Here is a 23,592-nt window from a genome sequence, read left to right as displayed (position 1 = left end):
TTTTTGAGGCAGGGCATGGGAAGGGGGAGCATGATGGAGCAGGTGCATGTTTGAAGAGAGCTCTAGTTAAGGAGAAATTAAGGATTTTAGGTGCAAATTTATCCGATGCACGTTCTATTGTTGATTGGTGTAGTTCAACATTGTCACATGGAGGTACTCTTGATTCAACAGTGACCAGATTATTTTGGTTGGTTGAGGAGAGCACAATGGGATACAAATTAGATTGTCAAACAATTAAAGATTCTTCAAAGATGAATTCATTTCTTAGCTCAGATGCAATTACAAGGACCATTTGAACATGAGCGTTGGCTTGTTTTTGTCAAAGTTGTGTTCAGTGTGATTGGGATCAGTGCGATTCAAGTGAGTGGGTTGAGACGTGGGTTCCCCAATATCTAACTCCTTTATGTCAAACAATATCCTTGTCAAATGATGACATGGAAAGTTCACTTTAGTATGACCGTCTATCAGATCTTGTACAACCAGGACATGTTTTTGTAGTTGTTGCACTACAAGGGAATGAAGAGAGATCAAAATATTGGTTGGCATGATGTGTACAGGGAAAACATAAGCTAACACAACCAATGACAGATGATGATGGGTTAACATATCCTATAGGTTTAGTTGTTGTTGTGGGAACTTGGTTGTGAACATACATGATTAGAAAGAATGGCATACCTGCATTTGAAGACTATGAGAGACACAAAACCATTCTAATGTATTCACACTTTATTATAGCTACAAACGTCAAGTTGTTGAAGCATCAAGAAAAACCGAAGGCCAAAGACCTATGGACAATGACTAATGTTGATCATGAAGCAATACTGGATACTCTTAAGCAAAGAGATGACCCTTCAGGCACACTTGAGTAGTAGGTCTTTAATGGTGCCTTATTTTTTTTATCATGTATTTCATTTAAAACAATGATCATTAAACCTTAATGTTCAAGTTTTTTATGTGTATATTAAGGATGTGTTCAAAATGTAGGTCTATTGATGAACATTTTTTTTGGCAACACATTTTTTGCATGCACATAGCGGGTACACTCGATATAATTGGAAGGGGCATATTTTTGCAACATGACTTATTATCATGCATTTGATGAGATTTAAAATTTTTGTTATTAGACAACACTATTTGAAAATTTTTGATGATATAATTATTGCAAAACCTTTATGCTCATGTAGGTCTTTTTTGATGATATACAATAGTATCGCATTATGATTTTTGCATCAACATAGTGGGTTCTCTTGATATAATTTGAAGGGATGTATTTTATGGTATATAATCACACCTTTTCATTTATTATCATGCATCTCAGTTGAAGTGATTATCATAAATCCTTTATGTTCATCCATGCATTTTATGTGTAGACTAACAATTCTTCAAAATACAGGTTCATGCTAGATCATTCGTCGTTGACTAGTTTACTCTTGGTGATGGTACATATCCCTTTGTACATTAATGAGATTAAATTTTGTGCATAAACACTAAGTCAAGTGAATGTATTTCTATTTAGAAATGATCACATCTACCATCGTCTTCAACCATGCAGAGAAATGCAGTGAGAAGGGCTTTAATCAACATGTGTCTTTCTTCAAAGTTATGCTTGTATACTTTGCAGAGAAACTGGTAAGTTTCGTAATTATACAATCTTGTACATCTTAAAAATGTTTCAAATGATCTATTTATAATTTGACAAAATAATTTGTATTAAGTGTTATAATTTGTTTCTTGTAGCACATTCATTCTGCATAAAAAAGGTTGCTTATTTTGGTCTTCATTTATATGCAGGCATTGTTGTATGTAAGCTTTTCTCTTAGGACATGAGGATGTTTGATGCAGATGAAGTGGGATGTTGTATTTGTATATGGATGTGAATTGATGTAACTTTGTTATGATGATATACAATGTCCATGAGAAAACTGGGTTAGTTATATTGATGATATACAATGTATTTGTACATGAGTACATTGGTGTAGTTGTATTGATAATGAAAAAAAATCATGTTTGCATATCACTTCATGGATGTCACATGCAAGTGTAATGGTACATGGAAATATTGATGATCATTATGTGTCTATAGTGTAATGCTTGTTTATCTATATTTTTCATTGAATGAGACTGATGATTTTTTTGCTAACTTTGCAAAAAATGTTGCCCTAATAAAACTATAGAGAAACTTGAAAAAATGAGATAGGCTTTTGTAGGGACCCCTCTCATGGCCCCGTAGGTTCAAACAGATCATTCACAAGTGCCATGTATTATGAGTTAGGGCTCATCAAAGTTTGACAATTTTTAGCACTTAGGGTGCTCAAGGGACGACGTTGGTAGGGTATGACCCCAAGTGTTCGACCAAGTGGGGGGGGAAATAGGAGCATGCATATGGTAATAATTCCTAACTGGACATGTTAGAGCCCACCATTTTTTATCACGATGAGAAGAATGAGAAATTGGCCATGCGACAACATTCAATTGAATGAGACTAATGATTTTTTTGCCAACCAAAAAAATGCTGCCCTAATAAAACCGTAGGGAAAATTGAAAATCCAAGATAGGATTTTGTAGGGAACCCTCTCATAGCCCCATAGGTTCAAATGGATCATTTTCAGGTGCCACGGATTCTGAGTTAGGGCCTGTCAAAGTTTCATAATTTTTAGCACTTAGGGTGCTCAAGGGACGACACTGGTAGGGTATGACCTCGAGCATTCGACCGAGTGGGGGGGAAAATAGGAGCATGCATAGGGTAATAATGCCTAATTAGACATTTCAGAGCCCACAGTTCATTATTATGATGAGCATAACGAGAAATTGGCCACGTGACAACATTCAATTGAATGAGACTGACGATTTTTTTGCCAACCAAAAAAATGCTGCCCTAATAAAACCGTAGGGAAAATTGAAAAAATGAGATAGGCTTTTGTAGGGACCCCTATCATGGCCTCATAGGTTCAAATGGATCATTCTTAGGTGCCACAGACTTTGAGTTAGGGCCCATCAAAGTTTAACAATTTTTAGCACTTAGGGTGCTCAAGGGACGACGCCAGTAGGGTATGACCCCGAGTGTTCGACCGAGTGGGGGGGGGGGGGGGGAATAGGAACATGCATAGGGTAATAATGCCTAACTAGACATGTCTAAGCTATCTGTTCATTATCACGATGAGCATAACAAGAAATTGGCCACGCAACAACATTTGATTGAATGAGACTAACGAATTTTTTGCCAACCGAAAAAAATGTCCTAATAAAACCGTAGGGAAACTTGAAAAAATGAGATAGAATTTTTGTAGGTACCCCTATCATGGCCCTGTAGGTTCAAACAGATCATTTGCAGGTGCCATGGATTCTGAGTTAGGGTCCGTCAAAGTTTGACAATTTTTAGCACTTAGGGTGCTCAAGGGACGATGCCGGTAGGGTATGAACCTGAGTGTTTGACTGAGTGGGGGGGAAAATTGGAGCATGCATAGGGTAATAATCCCTAACTGGACATGTTAGAGACCATAGTTCATTATCATGATGATCAAAACAAGAAATTGGCCACGCGACAACATTCGATTGAATGAGATTGTCGATTTTTTTGCCAACCGAAAAAATGTTTCCCTAATAAAACCATAGGGAAAATTGAAAAACTAAGATAGGATTTTGTAGTGACCCCTCTCATGGCCCCATAGGTTCAAACGGATTATTCATAGGTGCCACTGATTTTGAGTTAGGGCCCATCAAAGTTTGACAATTTTTAGCACTTAGGGTGCTCAAGGCATGATGCCGACAAGGTATGACCCCGAGCATTTGACCAAATGGGGGGGGAAAATAGGAGCATGCATAGGGTAATAATGCCTAAATAGATATGTCTGAGCCAATGGTTCATTATCATGATGAGAAAAATGATAAATTGGCCACGCGACAACATTCGATTGAATGAGATTGACGATTTTTTTTGCTAACCGAAAAAAATGTTGCCTTAATAAAACCATAGGAAAACTTGAAAAACCTAGATAGGCTTTTGTAGGGACCCCTCTTGTGGCCCCATAGGTCCAAATAGATTGTTCGTAGGTGTCATGGATTCTGAGTTAGAGCCCGTCAAAGTTTGACAATTTTTAGCACTTAGGGTGCTCAAGGGACGACGTCAGTAGGGTATGACCTTGAGCGTTCGACCAAGTGGGGGGGGGGGGGGGAATAGGAGCATGCATAGGGTAATAATGAATTGTATTTTATTGTTCATTAAATTAATTGTATTATATTTTTCATTAAATGAATTGTATTGTTCATTAAATGAATTGTATTATATTGTTCATTAAATGAATTGTATTGTTTGTTATACAATCAACACTTACAATGAAATGAAATGAATTGTATTGTTCATTAAATAAAAATTATTAACCATTGTTAATTATTCGAATGAAGATTAAATATTTCCATGATAACACCATGTACATATGAGCAACAATTTATATGATCAAATATCAACTTCTGTATATATGAAAATGTCAAATGATTACAAGTGTATGTCCATACACAAATTTGGCATAAACGCCATCTCAAACAAAATGTATGTCTATATAGGTGAATGTATGTCCATATACAAAATATACATGCCAACTAAAGATGTAAGCATCCCAAAACTATCTATAACATCCTAATCTGTTGATGGATCATCAAAATCAATCCTTTTCGCCGCACTACTCGACTTTGAAGGATCCTGCACAAGAAAAAATAAACCATGATTAAGATTAGTTATATTATATAACTCACATTCGAAAAGTTAACATAAAAATGAACTATAAATAACTATTCTTGTTTACCTCATCTCCATGTTTTCTCTTCAGCTTTGCAGCACTCTTGATGTAAGTCTTCGGTAGAGGAGGTATGTTTTCAATATTTTCATACACAACCTACATATGTTCACAAACATGACATTGATACAAGTTAGCATATAATTGTCATTGATAATAACAAATTATATCTACTAAACACAAAATAAAATAAACACACATGTACTCGAGGCATCTCTTCTTCTTCATCATCTTCAGGTATACTGGGTGTAGTCAACAAGGATGTGAAGCCAAGAATTCTTTGTACATATACACAACAAGTATATGAAACTATCAATCTATGTCTAGATGTGTATAATCACTATAAGTTATTTAAACTATTCATTCAATCATATTTGCATTTAATTACCTTTCCCTTGTCTCCAGCTGCACTACTAGATCCTAAATCACATAGCCCTGCACTCATGCTGCTTGTGCCCTACAAGAGTAAAATAAGATACACATGCAAGTTACTACATAATCTAATTAATACCAATATAAATGATGAGCATGTATGTACAATAAAATACAAATGACTAGGTGCAATAATATATGTAACATCAAGCTATCAAGGCCAAATGAAATGGCCATCAAGGTGCCCTCCTGGATCTGTGTCAACTCCTCCTCATTCATCAACTGTTAAATAGACCATGTAAATAAAAATTAGTACTTAATATTATCTAGATTATAAATATTCATTTAAAATATAGAATGAACTATGAAAATACAAATCTTACCACTACATCATCAATGTATGATGAAGGTACCTCCTCTCCTCTAGCATGTGAGGACTCCCCAGGGTATCCTCTAGTCTATGTCATAACATCTGGTGCATCATGCATCTCATACACCTCATAATCTGTACTATGTGCAGGAGGATCAACAGGTTGTCCAACTGGACCCAAGCATATGTGCCCACACATGACACAACTATGGGGCACACAAATGTGTGGAGCTGAGGAGGATGTGTCAGCTCCATCAGATGCACTGCTACCATCAAAAGTAGGTTGATCTACTAACCCAGCCTAAGAAACCAAAAGGCTACTCAAAGAGTGAATAGCTGATATGGTCCATGATGTCACCTCACAAATGATATCTGGATGTTGCACTAGAGGTGGGGGATCAACAGGAGGGGAGGGGACATATGGGTTCTAGACTACTCTAACTACCCAAGGTCTATTTTGGGGCATACCTAAACCCACACCCTGGAAAGATTGGATGTCAAAATAGTTCACATGTTTTCCTAAAACAAACTCAGCATACAATTTTTTTATGAAGTAGAAGGGGACATCGAGATTGTTGTTGGGTGGTTTGTTTAAAACCATCCACCAACGATCCCAAAATTTTTTCACAATACCATCATTTGTGCACCATTTAATAGAAAGTTTTGTTTTTTGGGGGTCTACAGGTTGACCAGTGCGGGGATTCACAAAAAATGCGGTGATAGCAGCTTGGGATATCTTGAGATCCTTGATCTCCTTATAGGACAAGCCATCTGCGTATTGTTCCCTCATAGAATCTCACCACAAAAGAGAGACATTATGCTCCTTAGTGATGGTTTCCATACTCTTTATGATCGACATGAGGGGATCAAACATTTAGTTTAGGAGAGGGATCATATGATAGACATCTGCAATCCCCCTCAATTGGTTCAAATTTTGTGCAATTAAATCCTGAATTGAGGGGAGGTTTGGCAAATGTGTTGGAATTCTACACTCTAATGAGAATAGTTGATGTTGTCATTGATGGCAACCAACTGGAAACCAACTGGCAATAGGTTTCTACACATGCATCAGTATCTCAAGACATCATACACTGGTAGGCACCGACACCGACAGACACTTTCACTGGCATCCAAATTACACCAAAAATGAAGTATACTGGCTCTCAGGCCGACATAAGACAAGTTTTGTTTATGTGAATTATATTGTAAATATAATTAACTATTTGTAAGTCGACAAGATGTATTGTAATATACTTATATATGTATGAGATCTTATAGATCATTTTTGTAATGTAAGGGATAGGTGATTATTATTGGTATATGTAAAGACATCGAAAGGTTTTGGTTAAGGTATCTGACTGAGCTTAAACCGGTACTGAACCACGCATTTAAGATGCTATTTTGAGCAGTACATTGTATTGGAATTAATTATCCCTTTTGTAGTCAGTGAGAGTCTTTTGAGCAATGCGCTCCAGCAGTTGGCCTTCCTACATGTGCAGGGCCCTATTGTAAGTATTATTTATTCATATTGGCCGATGAGTAAATACTGTGGGTCACAAATCCCACCAAGGTTTTTCCCACATGGATTTTCCTCGTTAAAATATTTTGTGTTATGGTGTGCATTTATGTTGTCTCTATTATTTCTCTTCACTGCATTTATTTTCTTATTTACCAGTACATTGTTTTGGGTTGCAAAGATATAAATAACTTTAAAGATTACACTAACCAGTTAGACACTGATTCACCCCCCCTCTTAGTGTCTTTGGGATAGTCATCGAATCTAATAAACAAAGGGTTTGGTTGTTGCAGTTGTGATTGATCAATGTTTTTATTGTTATCCCCCATTTTTAACCTAATTGAATGTAAACAATTGAATTTAGTTAACAAATTTGAACAATTTTGTATTTGATTTAAAAAAACCTAGTTTTCATGAAAAAAAACCATATTTTCAATGAAAAAACAAATAAATATTAAAAAAATACAAAAATTGAATGAAAATGATTGAAAACAATAAAAATCCTACGTTTTAATGTATTTTTTAGCAAATTTGGGTCGAACAATCAGATATCGGGTCCAACTGGATATCGGATTCCAAAAAAATCACGCAACCTGTGGGTTAAAAATAACTCATAGACTATCACAGTCCAATTATATTGTCTCAGAAAATCGGATATCCAATTTTTATACTTAAATTATTTTAAAATAACATTATATTATATAATATAATAATATATTATATAATATAATAATATATTATTATAGAATATAATATATAATAGAATATTTTATAATCTAATATTATATTATATATTATGTATTTATATAATATATAATATAATATAATAATATATTATATATTATATCTATATAATATATAATATATTATTATATTACGTTATATATTATATAATTTATTTTTTAATTTAAAATTACCTATTAAAATCGGATATCCGATTTTATCAGATATCTGATTTGCTTAGGTGTTTACCATGCCAAGGTGTACTGACACTAGGCCAAGCAAAAAGTCAACACGGATTTTCATGTTTTTAGGCAAGTGGAGAAGGTTATTTTTTTCACATCGCCAGTTTTTGGCCCCCCATGATCCTGCACTAACCCATCTCCCATGCCTGAATACAGATCCGGTTAAGCTCAATATCAGAGGACTAAATCCTCTTTCATAAACTCAATTCGATCTCTAATGATCGACCAAATCCTCTGCCTAAATGATATTACATTATTCGTACATTACATATCCATATGTCTTTCCTATATCCCGATTGTTGGGATCCAAGAACACTGAGAGGGGGGGGGGGGGGTGAATCAATGTTCTGTCGGTAAGATATAATTTTACCCTTTTATAACATACACATATAAACTGGTAAATAAAGAAACATATAACTTAAAGAAAATAAATCATCCACATAAATGAACACCATAACACATAGAATTTATACATGGGAAACCTCAAAGAGGAAAAACCACAGTGTGATTTGTGACCCACAATATCAGTTCACTGGCCATATGAAAGGATATTACATAAAATGGGGGTCTATGCATGTAGGAAGGTACACTACCTAGATCACACTGCTCATCACAAAAAGAGTCTCACTAACTACAAGCTTCTGCTGAAATAAAACAATAATAATGAACTCACAAAATGCATCTGCTATGCCAAAAAGAGTTGTGGTTATAGTTTTTCTCTGTACCGATTCATAAACCCTGAACACTTCTACCAATATCTTCTTCCCTCCAAGAATGCTTTCCAAAATATCTATAGATCATTGCATGATATAACATTCACATACAAATGATCTACATACATATACTTTGCATTACACAGTCTCCTATATCGTTATTCCAATCTCTCTCATCTATCACTATAATGACCTTAACAAACTGACCTATATACTCTTCATAAACAATATGCCTTATGTCGGCTTACAATGCATTACAAAAGATATACAATGTCGGCCTTATACAATAATCACAAAATGATTTTACAAATAAAACTTCCTTCGGGTCCAAGCCTAATGTCGGCTTCACTGAAGTGCTAGATGTCGGTGTTGGTTCTTGTGCTAGTGTAACCCTAGATACTCCAATGCCGGTGTCTGTCGGTGTATGCTTCCTTATGAATCTTGTTGCCAAGTTACCATGTTTCCATGTTGCCATGTTTCCATCAATGACAACATATGAATCCAATGAGTGTCAATTGCCAACAATCTCCCCATTTGGCATTGATGGCAACACTCATTTGAAAAATGGATTCCCTATCGGTTCAACCTGAAATATGCTCCCCCTAAGCAATACACTCCTTGATATCCTTCCCATATTTTTCCATTTGATATTTTCCACATTATATACACTCCCCCTTTGGCATCAATGCTAAAGACCAGTGAAAGAATTAAAAGAATTTGGCATAGAAAAAGAATGAATAAATACAGATTACTTTACCGGAGCTCGACCAATTTCAAAATTTTCAGGTAAGACTTGTATAGCAACTGTAAATATGTATTCAAGTTGGTTTTGAAGGTATCAAATATGGATACAAGTCCACTCAATAAGTGTGCAAATATTTCCTTCTCTTTGACCTCTATCGGTGTGGTCTTAGCAATCATATACATACATTCCCTCTTATGTACACCGAGTGAATCCAACCTTGGACTCACCAATCCTCTAAGACTCCTTTCTCTCTGAATGATCTTGTCTCTTTCCTTTTCAAAAGAAAAAAATTGGTTCTCCAAAGACAAAATTTGTCCATTAACAGATGTTGTTAGTGATGTTAATCCATCAAAAGAATTTGCAATTTTGGCAACCTTATCATGTAACTCCTTTAATATTCTATCTACATTTGTTGTAAGAGTTTCTATGTTACAATAGATCTTGTAGATATTTGTATACTATTTCAAACAATTCTCAACAAGAATCAATTTTCCTTCAATTTTCTTCTTCTCTATTTCAATAAGCTGATCAAAAGTGTCTCTCTTAGCCATGGTAAATCTATCAAGTTCCTATCGACCTGAAATTTGCTGCAAAGATTGAAAGTTGTTAGATATATGCTCAGTTAATGCCTTAAGCTTTCCAGAAGGGCTTGCTTCATTTTCAATCTTACAATCAAGAATTAGTCTATGCAAAACTGTGATTGAGTGATCTATTATTCCTTTATCTATCGACCCCTCCTTTATTAGTTTCTGAGTAGCCATCATCATTAACTTAGTGGGACTCATCTCAGTGATTGATTTCTTCTCAAATTGAGAAGTGTCAATTGCCAAAACCTTTTTCAGGGAATCAATATTAACTGTCAGTATAGTCTCGATTTCTTTTTGCCTTATCCTCCTTAGCACTAGTGGCTTTGCCACTTGGTGCAGTATCTATTACTATCAGTGGAGTATTATCCATAATATTATCAGTACCCTATACATTGTCTTGTTCAAAAGTTGTCTCTGTCAGTATTGATTGTACACTCTCCTTTACTACCGGTGGTGTCTGTATACTTATAGTTACTACCGATTTATTCAAAATTGGAGCTGAACTATCCAAAATACCTTTCCCTTTAGATCTGCCTGGGATGGTGGAAGTTGTTTTTTTTACAAATTCTTCTTGGGAGGTGAGAAAATTAGGATTCTTTTGGAAGAATTTGGTCCAACCATATTTTCTCTCATTTACTACCTCATTTACTCTACCCATCAGTAGGCTTATTTGTTAGGATTTGCTAATAAATACTGATTTATTTGCAACATCAATGCATCATTTCATTTCCTCATTGTTTATTGAACCACACATACCCAAAAGTTCTACTTCCTTAATTTCTCTATCCCTCTTGATTGTATCAAGTCTTCTAGCATCTAATTTATTGTACAATGATAGAGGAATTTCCTTCAAAATTTCCACTAAGGCTTTCTTATATATATCTATGTATAAGAAAATTGCCTCTTCAATCTCATTCTGCTCATTATCCTCTAAATCTTCAAAACAAATGGATACCATTTTCAAAATTCCATCCTTGGTTATTTCATCAATCAATTCAGCATAGGTCATTGTAGCCTTACCAGATTTAGTATCATCATCACTCTTCTTCTTCTTGTTGTGGGTTGTCGGAGTGGATGTGACTGGTTTCCTTGCCGAAGGTGGGGGTGCAGTAGGTTTTGTTACTTTTCTCACAAGCTTCCTCCTTGGCTCCACCTTCTTCTCCTCTACTGGAGGTTGGTCAACTTTCTTTCTTTGTACCCTTTTGGATGCTAGAGGTTCATTATCCTTTGGATCAGAGTCAGAATTGACAGAAGAAATGAAAGTTTCAAGCCTCTTTGCCTCAAGAGCACTAACCATTACCAGTTCCTTTGCCAGTTTGGATCCAAAACCTAGTTGAGTGTCTATCTTATGGATTACATTCTGTATATATGCAAACATCTTATCAATTTTCTTCTCTCTTCTTTTCTTGTCAAAGTCAATCTTCGCTTCAAGATCCTTTTCTTAGCAATACCAAAGTGTTCTGTCTTATCATCCAATGGAGCTTCAAGCAACATTTTGGCATAAATTTCAAAAATGCTATCATCCACTTCATATCCAAGATCAGTGATCCATATGGTCCTAGGTTCTACTACCTCCATAACAGTTTCATCAGCTTTAATCATAAAACATATATCACTGGAGTACTTCTCCAAAACGTGCTTTGATATTCTTTCCCTCTGTCTCATATTTTCCTGAAATGTTTTGAAATAGCTCCAAATCTTTTCATCCCTATTGGTACCAAGACCAGTGATTTCTTCCTTGATTTTCATACCTATCGATATGTCATGAGCCCAATGCTTCTTCCCTAGACTGAGTATCTCATTCATGAAGTAAAGCATTAAACAAATAATGAGATTTCCAAACCTAAAAGTTTCTTTCTTAACACTCTTAATCTTTCCAAGATTCAGCATTAGTTCACTTCTTAGCCATTCACATTAATCACACTTCTCATTATTCTTTAACATCTGATAAGAAACATGGATGCAAGAACTAGCAACAGAGTTCAGTCGACTAGATTCAGTTACCTTATAGCTGATTATCATACTGACAAATTTCACATCTATGTCCCTAATTGTGCTAACCCTCATAGATCTTCCATCATGGATTGCACCGGTGAGCTTCTCAACTGCAGTGGTGGAAATCTTCTTTCCAGGTTCTTGTCCAACTTTGGGTGAGTCGATGACTACTTTAATTGCTTTCTTTATGATTATGTAGGGTCAATCCAGCCAAATGAACTCATTGTGAACCTTGCTTCTCTAGATGCCATTTCAAAGAAATACCTGAAAAATGATCATCGGTATGAAGATTTGATTGCTTCTTTGATGATTGCTAGAAATCCTCTTAGAATGCCTTTGCTCGCTCTAAATTGCTTGAAATTCGCCTTTGCTTCGCTCTAGATTGCTTGAATGCTGGGTGGGTGAAAATGAATTTACTTTCCCTTTTATCAGCAAGTAAACCCTAATCCTTCACTATCATAAATGCTTCACAATGTATCCTACCGGATGTCGGTTTCATAGTCTTATGCTGAGTAAACCTTCATCAATGATTAAGACAACTCTCCAGATCTCTTCTGGATCTCTTTCAAATCTCCTTCGGTGAATATGCAAGATTTGCAATAGATTTTCCAACCCCTAAGACGTATACCTCAGTTACCGGTGGAATTTCCTGTCGGTGCAGTAATGCTCTATTCTATCGGTGGAGTTGCCAATGTAGATCTATCTCCACTTGGTTCTTCAGACTTTCTAACCCATCTCTTGGTGTGATCTTGTTGTATTTCATCTACCTTTTGCTTTCCTTTCTCATTTGCTTTATCGTTGCTAACCGATTGAGTCTGTCTTTTGCAGTACTTAGCAATATGACCTATTTTTTTGCATGCATAACATGTAACATTGTTCTTTTGAATTGCTTTCATATATCCATTGTCATTCCTTGACCTACATTGATTAGCCAAATGACTAAACTTTCCACATGCATGACATTTGACATTCATTCTACAATCTTCTGATCTACAACCATATTTCTTCCAATTTGTGCATTGACTGGGAATAAAATTGTAGTTTTAATTTGCTCTATTTCTACATTATTTAGCCATATGCCCAAATTTATTACAAGAAAAGCATCTACCATTGAATTTATAAGCATTAGGTTTCCTTACCAGTTTCCTCTGGTCTGATGAATTCTGAATACCAGTTGATTGATCTCCATTTGCAGTACCAGAGCTTTCACCTTGTACAAGTCCAAGTCCTCTAGAGTCATCAATCTGTCTTTGTCTTTTCAATAAGTCATCCAATTGTGCAACACTGATCTAAATTTTTTATTTATACTCACTTGCACTAGTCGGATCATCTCTCAAAGTGGTCACTTGTCTTTCAAGTTCTTGTTCATTGTTTCGGGAGTGTGCCAAATCAGTTCTCAATAAATTATTCGCATGAGTCCATCTATCACATTCATCAATTTTTTCTTCAGAGATATAAAAATATTATCTTCCTTCTTCTTTCTCTCCTAAATATCTTTTGATAACCTCATAGTCAGGTCTTGCATTTCATTCTTCATGAGCATGTTTGCTTGACTTAGTTTCTGACATTGTTCCTTCAGTGCATTTTTCTCTTCATCATCCTGGTTTTGCAAAAGTTCCTTTCTCTTGGCATGAGCAGATGATAACCTTTCTTGCAGGATAAGATTGAATTCATTAGCAGAATTCAATTCATCTTGGAATTTTAAATTCTTTATCCTTTCAACATCATAATCCTCAAGGGCCATCTCAAGTTGCTTCTCCATGGCCATGTTCAATGATTCTGGTTTCACGGTCTTCCTCAAGTTGTTAAACTTCTTCCAAGGAAATGGGCTCTAATACCAATTGTTGGGATCCAAGAACACTGAGAGGGGGGGGGTGAATCAGTGTTCTGCCAGTAAGATATAATTTTACCCTTTTATAACATACACATATAAACCGGTAAATGAAGAAACATATAACTTGAAGCAAATAAATCATCCACATAAATGAACACCATAACACACAAAATCTATACATGGAAAACCTCAAAGAGGAAAAACATGGTGGGATTTGTGACTCACAATATCAGTTCACTGGCCATATGAAAGGATATTAAATAAAATGGGGGCCTGCACATGCAAGAAGGCACACTGCCTAGAGAACACTGCTCATCACAAAAAGAGTCTCACTAACTACAAGCTTATGTTGAAATAGAATAGTAATAATGAACTCACAAAATGCATCTACTATGCCAAAAAGAGTTCCAGTTATAGTTCTACTTTGTACCAATTCATAAACCTTGAACACTTCTACTGGTATCTTCTTCCCTCCAAGAATGCTTTCCAAACTATCTATAGATCATTGCATGATATAACATTCACATGCAAATGATCTACATACATATACTTCACATTACATAGTCTCCTATATCCTTATTCCAATCTCTCTCACCTATCACTATAATGACCTTAACAAACTGACCTATATACCCTTCACAAACAATATGCCCTATGTCGGCTTACAATGCATTACAAAAGATATACAATGTCGGCCTTATACAATAATTACAAAATGATATTACAAATAAAACTTCCTTCAGGTCCAAGCCTGATGTCAACATCACTAAAGTGCTCGATGTCGGTGCCTGTGTAACCCTAGATACTTTAATGTCGGTGTCTATCGGTGAATGCCTCCTAAAGCCGGTGTATGCTTCCTTATGAATCTTGTTGCCAAGATACCATGTTGCCATCAATGACAACATATGAATCCAATGTGTGAATTGCCAAACACTAATATCATCTACAATGAGATCTTACATCATATATATACAAACCCTCGACCATAAACAATCAAGTTGACCACCAGACAATAAACCAATTACATAATTATAAAAACATGTCAGCCTTAGACCAAACAAATAATATCCAGCCCATAAGACTGATGATATGATGAATCACTAAGGATCTGATCAACTACTGAGAGGAGGGGGTGAATCAGTAGATATAAAACAAACTAAACTTTCACCAAACTTAATACCAACTCATAAACAACTTGCAAAACTAACTGGTTTAGATACTATATCAAAAACTGATACTGCACGGTCAAGCTTACTGGCTGACCAAAATATAAATATAACAGTGTAATAGACCTGAAACTCACATACCATTTAATTAAAACATTAAACCAATTTACTAACATCAGTAATAACTCATTTCAGATCACTTTCGATCATCTAATCATATCTAAGTTGCTTTACCAGTTAATCATATCAACCATATCAAAACAAAACCACATAATCATTCACCACTTGACACAATGATTTTTGACGTGGAAACCCAAATGGGAAAAACCATGGTGGGGATAAATACCCACAAGTATTGTTAGAAGCTTTACAAAAATGTCCTATTAGAAACATATATGGTTAAGGACCACCCGGTTAAGGGATTGACTACAATACCCTGTTAAAGGCAATACCCTTTTAGGAGTAATCTCGATAGAGGATTTTAAATCCAAGCTAATGGATCACCTGGTTAGAGGATTTAGAAAGCACCAAGCCTATTAAAGCTTACCCGGTTAATGGATTTAACTATTGTAATGGTTAGAGAGCAACATGGTCTTTGTTGATATGGTAATAACACTACTCTACTTAATCAGGTTCTTTTATGCTCCTATCTTCCTTCAAAACATTTTGTGGATACTCCTTCTAGTTCGAAAATCAATCACATTACCACACTTAACCTAATTGCCAACACAATTAAAAACAACTCATCGAACTTAAAAAGAAATACAATACGTCGGTAACACATCACAAAACCTAAGATCTCATAGAGATTACAAACATATTGGTTCAAACATGACCATTGGATTACATAACAATCAGCTACACATTGTTCAAGACAACTTCTACCATTCTTGGATCACCACACATTTGATCCTATAACTCATCACACGTTATTCACTTCATGCTATGCATTTATTTATTCCCAAGATAAAACAGTTATGTCTATGCGCCAAAACCACTTTGAAACTCATCACGTGCATCATGCATACGTGGCATCTCCATCTTTGATCACCATTTGATTATAGATCAAAATAATCAATTTTCCAAGCTCCATCGGTTAGGGTTTGGCATATCAACAGGTTAGGGTTACTGGTTGATCATTCTGCTTCAAATACCAATACTGGTTTCCTTCACTTCTCTACTACCAGTTGCATTACTACATCACTACTGATTGCAATACAACTCCATTACCAGTTACAATTGACATCAATGACAACACTTATACTTCATTAATGCAATCTTCATGTAATGCCAACAAATAGATCCCAAAAACACATCGAGAGGTCCAATCCACATGTTACATTAAGCCGATCCATAACCTAGATACATCGGGACCCAATATAGTTCTATACATTCTAGATAAATAATCCCAATCTGCCAAGTCTCGAACATGATCACCATCAACATCCTGAATCTCCACCAGAAGATGTACCAACACCACTTATGCATATCATCAAATATATTCATCAAATCTGTGGTGGTGAAACCCTCACCGGAACCACAAACCAATCTTTCTAGCAAATAGGATAGCATCTGATCAACAAGACAAAACCAACTAACTGAACATGAACATGAGTAGCATGAATAAGCCAATTCCATAACCCAAACATACCAGAGCATATCGGATCATGTCGGATCCAAACCAACCAAAAACCACACAGCCTACCGAGACCAGAAGGGTGTCGGTAAAGCATCCAAAACAACTAGTGTTGACATCAATGACAAAACATCAATGCAAAAAATAATCAATTCCTTGAAATGGCCAACAGAGGATTCTATGCTAGCATTTTTTGGAACAAGATTTTGGCATGTTTGGAGTTGTAGGGATTGTGTGTTGGAGGAGGATGCAGAAGCTTCTATGTGAGTAGATGAAGGAATGGGGGTATCATGAAGTGTGGGGGATTGGGATTTGTTTTGAGGTGGAGGTGATGGAGGTGCATGTGCTAGTACATAATTTTCCAAATTATTTATACTAATCAGATACTATTTGCTTATGCTTTTCAATAAGTATTTTTTATCATGGGAATAGTTACTACTGAAAATTTATGTGCAGGAATGATCCTACAACATCAATTCCCATCCATCTATGATCTATCTACAGAGAGTCAATCATCAACTGGGCAATTAGGGAGTTGCACTGAGTAAGGTAAGGCTTTCACTTTGACAAATTTAGCCAAAGAAGCAAGATCTATGTAATATCACAGAGGTTGAGATTTTGTGAGGATTTGTTTAGTTTTTATAAAAAATCATAAACATGTGTATTTCATTAAGGGGAGTACATTTTATAGAGAAAATTAGATTAAACCATCGATGTAGCTTACCCCAAAGAAAACACCTTAGCAAAGCAAAAGGTCATTAGGGAAGTAACTAATTATCGCAAGAAGGGGATAAGAGTTATCCCGATACCTGATAGGCACATCGGGAAGATATACACCAACATGGTAACTACTGAAGCATCATCGGCAAATCATTCACGATTGGAACATGTGAGTTTATGTTTTACCGATAGCCGATAAGGCTATCGGTAAGACCTACACTGACAGGAAGAAAGATATTAGTCATCAGCATAACTTAAAGAGATCGGGATGTATCATTTCAAGCTATCCCGATACCCGATGGAAATAATAAAGGAGGAGGTTCATCAGAGAAAAAATGACTATCGGCAGAAGCTATTCAAGGTTATGCTGATACCCGATAAAGGCATCAGGAAGACACATGCCAATGATAAACAAAGCGACTTAAGGATGAAATATTTCTAGTGGCACCAAGGGAGTAATTTATCAAAAAAGCATATACCGATGAGCCCTTATAGATTTAATTCAAAACTGAAACCAAAGTAGCATGTATTTAATGTTTACGACTGAGTAGATTGATGGCTCACACAAGGCTAATTAAGAACCAAGTGTAGATTGCAGCCTATTGAAAAACACATAAGATGAGAATTATTGCTCACAATTCTTCACACGACATGGAAGCTTCAAGTTCATCAGGAAGGAAGAGAAGTGCTAAGGTCTACAAGTCCACATCCAAAAAATCCAAAACAACGAAAGTCCCTCCCACACAGAAATTGAATCAAGATATTATTGATCAATTGCAGTCTCCAGGTCCAAAATCAAGAAGGTCGAAATAACATTTGCCCATAAAAGATCATCTTGAAGACAAGTTTAAAATGGTTGGAGACGTATGGACAAAGGTGAGGCGTTATGAACTTTTCTTGTTTCATTTTCTGAGAAAAGACAGAGAAGTACCAATCTGTAACACATGGATAACTAACTTAGGTAAACTTGTTGTTCTGAATGTCCTCATAAATACTAGACTGATGGAAGTCCTAATGAGAAATTATAATTTTGTGAAGAGATGCATTCATTTTCCAAATGGCGAGGTGTTTATTATATTTTTTCATGGCACTATAGATGAAGTTTTTAGCTTAGACCCTAACCTTGATGTGCCCTTGTCATTTGAAGAACTAGATGAGGAATTTGTTAAAATGGGTACTATTTACAAAGGGTGGAACTTAGCCTTCCACAAGGTTGAGAAGGGAATTCTAACCAAAGAGGATGGCCCCCCATTTAATATGGATATGTTTAGACACTACTTATAGTACACTTATATGGCATGCAGACAGGTTGGAGGTATAAAGGTCCCTGATGTGGCTTGTATTGGGCTGTTGGTGTTGGCAGCAAATGTACAGATGTATGAGATGAGACCCCTCGATTATGCTACTTATCTTGTAGAAAAATTGCATGAGGGTTTCTTGAACCTCGAGAATAATAGGGAGCCCACTTTTAAATTTTACTCATTGTTCATGCATTTAATTTTATTTTATGGAAGATTTCGGGGTATGTGGCCAATGAGTTTAAAATTGAACATAGTGGCCAAAGCGAGTATTAAGGCAACCAGTGCAAATGTGGACATCAGTATGGGACTCACGATACGTGAGGTCAAACTACATTAAGTTTGAAGAGCTAATAGTAAAGTCATTGTACCAATTTTATGGTGTCCCGTGTGAAGGATCTATTTCCAATGAGATTAAAAGATTTTTGAGACCTACTGCTTTTGATGAGAGAGTTATTGGAAATCACAGCTGGGGTGATTGGTTTGTTTATACGGATTTTACTTGCTTCAGAATTTAAGGTTTTGAAGGAACCCCATATGTGTTGTCAAAAATTGTACCAGACAAAATTTCTTATCTATAGATTGTAAGACAGCTAAGTGTGTCAAATGCTAAACATTTTGGAGATATGAGTAAGCAAACTTTCCTTCCCCAGACTCTTAGTTTTGGGGACTTTACCATTGTATCAAGAAAGGCTTATGAAGACATTGATAGGAAATTAATTGAAGAATACACTTTGTCCAAATATACTGCTAAAGTCAATTATGAGCTTGAAGGATATATTCATGGCTACAAGAAAAGACAGAATTTGGGAGAATATTTTCATACTTACTTGGAAACAGAAGATATGTTTGGGAACATGGAGGAGGAAGAGGCCCAGATAGCCATTGATGAATTAAACAAAAATTTGGAAGAAAATAAAAAGAGATTTCAAGAAATGGAAACCAAAGAGGAGGAGAGTGAAAGTGAGTCTGAAGATGTTGAGATAGTGTCCAGGCATCAAGCACAAGACATAGTAGAGGAACGTGACTTACAAGAACAAATTGTTGCTAGGCTGAACATCCATAGTAATGAAAGATATGATGAGCATTCTTCTTTTGTGTCTAATGATTTTTTTATCAAGTCAAAAGAATTTAAATCCTTTTTATATCATTTCAAAGGTAAACAATTGAGGGACTCTATCCCAAACATAACCCCTAAAAAAGAATTAGAATTGTTGAGGAAACTCAAGGAAGAAATTAATTTAGAATTAACTACTATGACCCCTCAAAGGGGAAGAAAACTTCTTAGTGAGGCAGAAGGCATTATCATCTTTCTAGGATTGGATATGAGTTCGTCATTTATTTTGGATAGCATGTTACATTCTGAGAATAAGGAGTTTAAATTTGATATTCAGGGAGTGAATGATGTTTTTATTGGATCTAGATTTGACTAGGGTGAAGAGGCTCTTCTTTTGTGGGCTCTTTACCCTCCGAATAAGAGATCGAAGATCATTGATGTGGATAAAGCTTTTGGTCATATGATGAAATTAAAAGTTGGTGAAGTGGATCCTATTATTACTGCTGACATGGGCATCAATATTTCAAAATTTAATAAAGCACAATTAGTCAAAGTGATCAGAGAAAGAGATTAATACAAGGGACTATATGAAGAGTTGCTAAGAAAAGAACAACAACCTGTGCCATAGATGCATGATGGGTCCCAATGGAAAAATAAATTTGAAGAAGTGCAATTGGAAAACAAAAGATTAAAAAAGCAAATGCAGAGTGTGAGGGCTGATGCAGCCTCTGTTTTACTGACCAAGAGATTTGAAAAGTTGCAGGGTTTCCTTGAGGATTTTTGGTTTGCTTATCAGAAGAATATGGATAATGCACTATCTCACAAACATATTTGTAATAGATTAGGAAATTTATTGCATGATAAGACAATGTACAATGCAGATTCCAAAGATACTGAAGGAATACAAAGGTTGTTGAGAAAGCATGAAGACTTTGACACAGAACTACAAAATGAATTTGATGAAAGTAAGGAAATAGTACAACATGGTTTTCCAGAGATTGAAGATCAGAATGGATAGATTAAGGATAAGGATAAATGGATTTTGGAATGCCAAAGTCTTCTCATTTCCTCCCTTAACATTTCCCAGTTTGATGGACTTGACATGACAAAGACAATCGAGCATATGGAAAACTTCGTCACTCTGGAGATTGTGGTCAGAGACATCATCTATGATGCAGATACCTACAAATAAGAGGGATAATTGAAGCATATTGAGAAGTGCGATCAAATGCTTGGAGATCAACCATAAATATCAAAAGGGTGTTCAAAGATGTGACTTTGCATTTTATAATCTTTTAGTTTGTTCATATTGTTAGGGCAATTTTTAGGTAGTTAGTTTCTAGTTAGTTTTGGTTAATTTTAGCTTTAATGAAAGGGTATTTCCCTTTCATTTTCAAACTGAATCCTCATCTATATATAGAGGATCTTTTAGGAAAGATAGATATGACAAGTTTATAGTTTGTATATCAAGGCAATCCTTCATGCATTTCTTATGAACTTGTTATCTGGAAGTATCAAGTTGATGGATGATATACATTGAAATCAATTGGTTTAAGTATTATATTTTCAATATAAAGATTCACGTGTTTTTAATTCATGATGTTATCTATCTTTTCAATTGATTGATCAGTTCCTTAGATAAATCTATTTACATAGATTGTTTTCATTGTGCAATCTTATGTTGTTGTAATTGAGATTGATTTTTAGTTTGAACATCAGTTTGAAGGATTGGTTGGCAAACTTTCAATTGTCTTATTGGTCTTTCAAAGTAAATTTAAATTCATTAAGACTAACTGGATGTTACATTTTAATTGCAATTTATATAGAAGCCTTTGAGATGATGGTCTTGTTTCATTAACAAGTTATTAAAACTATCTCTAAGGTTCAACGTAGGATTTTTCATTTGAAATGATATGAAACCAATGAGGAATCAAGGCACTGGTCTTTTATTCATTTAATACATTTGAATCAAGTATTTTCAAAGCAAGCTTCATCAAGGAAACATATTTCTAATTCATACAATCACTACTTTATAAATATTCATTTACAAGAAAACAGTTACAATTTTTAGATAATAAGATTGGGTTCAAGAACACTTGCCATGTTGAAGTCAATAAATTTCTTAAATTCACTATAGAAAAGTCTTTAACCTACAGATTTAGGTTTCACGTATAGGTTCACCCACCTTGGTTTAGCAAAGCCTAAAGTGCAGGGGAATTTGATCTATCGATTATTCCCCTTTGTTGGCCAAGCCTGATTCAAAAGTCATTAAGAGAAGTGGAAAAAATCTTTGATTTCCAATTTGTGGTTTTGAGAACCAACAGATTGGCGACTCTACTAAGGAGTTGGTAAAAGAAGTTTTTCAGAATATTTGGTGAATAAATTTTAGACTCTATAGGAAAAGGAACTCAAACCAACTAAAATATGGTTTTCCTCCAAAGGGGGTGGTGACTCTATATTTAGTTCATGATTAATGCTCTGTCTTACAAGAGGGTAAGGAAGAACCCTAGGCACTTATCATTAGATTTTATGTGGGGACAGAGATCTATGCACAAGACACAAGATAACCATATTGAATTAAGTCCCAACAAAAGACCAAATAGAAAGAAAGATCAAACATCGGCAATGAAATTTATAGGCTTTAAAAGTTTCCCTAGCAGGGAAAAAGGAAACTTGAATGAAAATAAAGATCCTACATCAAGCCATCACAGTCCTCAAAGTAATGATGAAAATCTTAATCCATTTTCTCGAATAAGCATGGAGAATTATGATTGGCATCATGAAATAAATTATGAGAGACCAGATAAAGAAGAAGATGATCTCCAATGGGATGCCCTTATTTACAAAATGGATAGCTTGGGATCAAATTAGGACAAAATGGCTAGGGCTCTTAGAAGGCAACCATATGAGATATTAGATAAATTAGGAATAAAAAGAGATGCACTCATTTCCCCAAAACAAAATCCAACTATAGGTGAAACATCAAGAAATGAGAGGGTGCGACGTGAGGAGGTTGGGAGTGAAAGGGGGTCAAGGGATGACAAAATTCCTAGATACAACCCCCTCACAAAAAAAATAGAGAACAAGTATTCAATAGGAATCATTTCAATCCATTATTTGAACATAGCGTTGGAGAAAGAAATAGAAATAGTGACAACAAAAGTAACAGGAGTGACCATTGGAGGGAACCAAATTGTGGAAGGATTCAAAATCAAGGAAATACAAGACAACAACATAACAGTGATAGGGATCAGAACAATAGAGGGCAAAATAGTAGAAATGGAAATCATGGGAATTATAATCTTGGGTATAGGGAACCTATGGATATTGAAAGATATGGGCAATTGGATTTTAGTGAAATAATAGGATACCCAGATCCCATTCAAAATGAGTTGAGGACTACTATTCCAAAATTTACTGGCAATGGGGTACAATCGATTGAACAACATGTGATAAATTTGAAGAATACTATCAAAGAATTTGAAGTTCCCCATGAAGATGTGTTCATGAAACTATTTGTGTAATCCTTGACTGAAGACATTGGTGAATGGTACAAAGGATTACTGGATGGATAAATTGTTAGTTGGTAGGATTTTGTGATGCAATTCATTGAAGAGTTTGGGGATCATAATGACACATCATTTGCTTCTCATGAATTAACCAGTATCAAAAAGAACTTTAATGAATCAGTGGCAGAATTTAATAAAAGATTTAATAAGTTATTGAACAAAATACCAAGAGATGTGAGACCAGTTGACTCCTTCCTAATTGATTTTTACTTAAGTGCATTTGATAGTAAGACTCATTATGAGATCAGGTCACACAATC

This window comes from Cryptomeria japonica, chromosome 4 (genome assembly GCF_030272615.1).
Source record: "Cryptomeria japonica chromosome 4, Sugi_1.0, whole genome shotgun sequence".
NCBI lineage: Eukaryota > Viridiplantae > Streptophyta > Pinopsida > Cupressales > Cupressaceae > Cryptomeria > Cryptomeria japonica.
Note: the sequence above shows the minus strand (reverse complement) of the source record.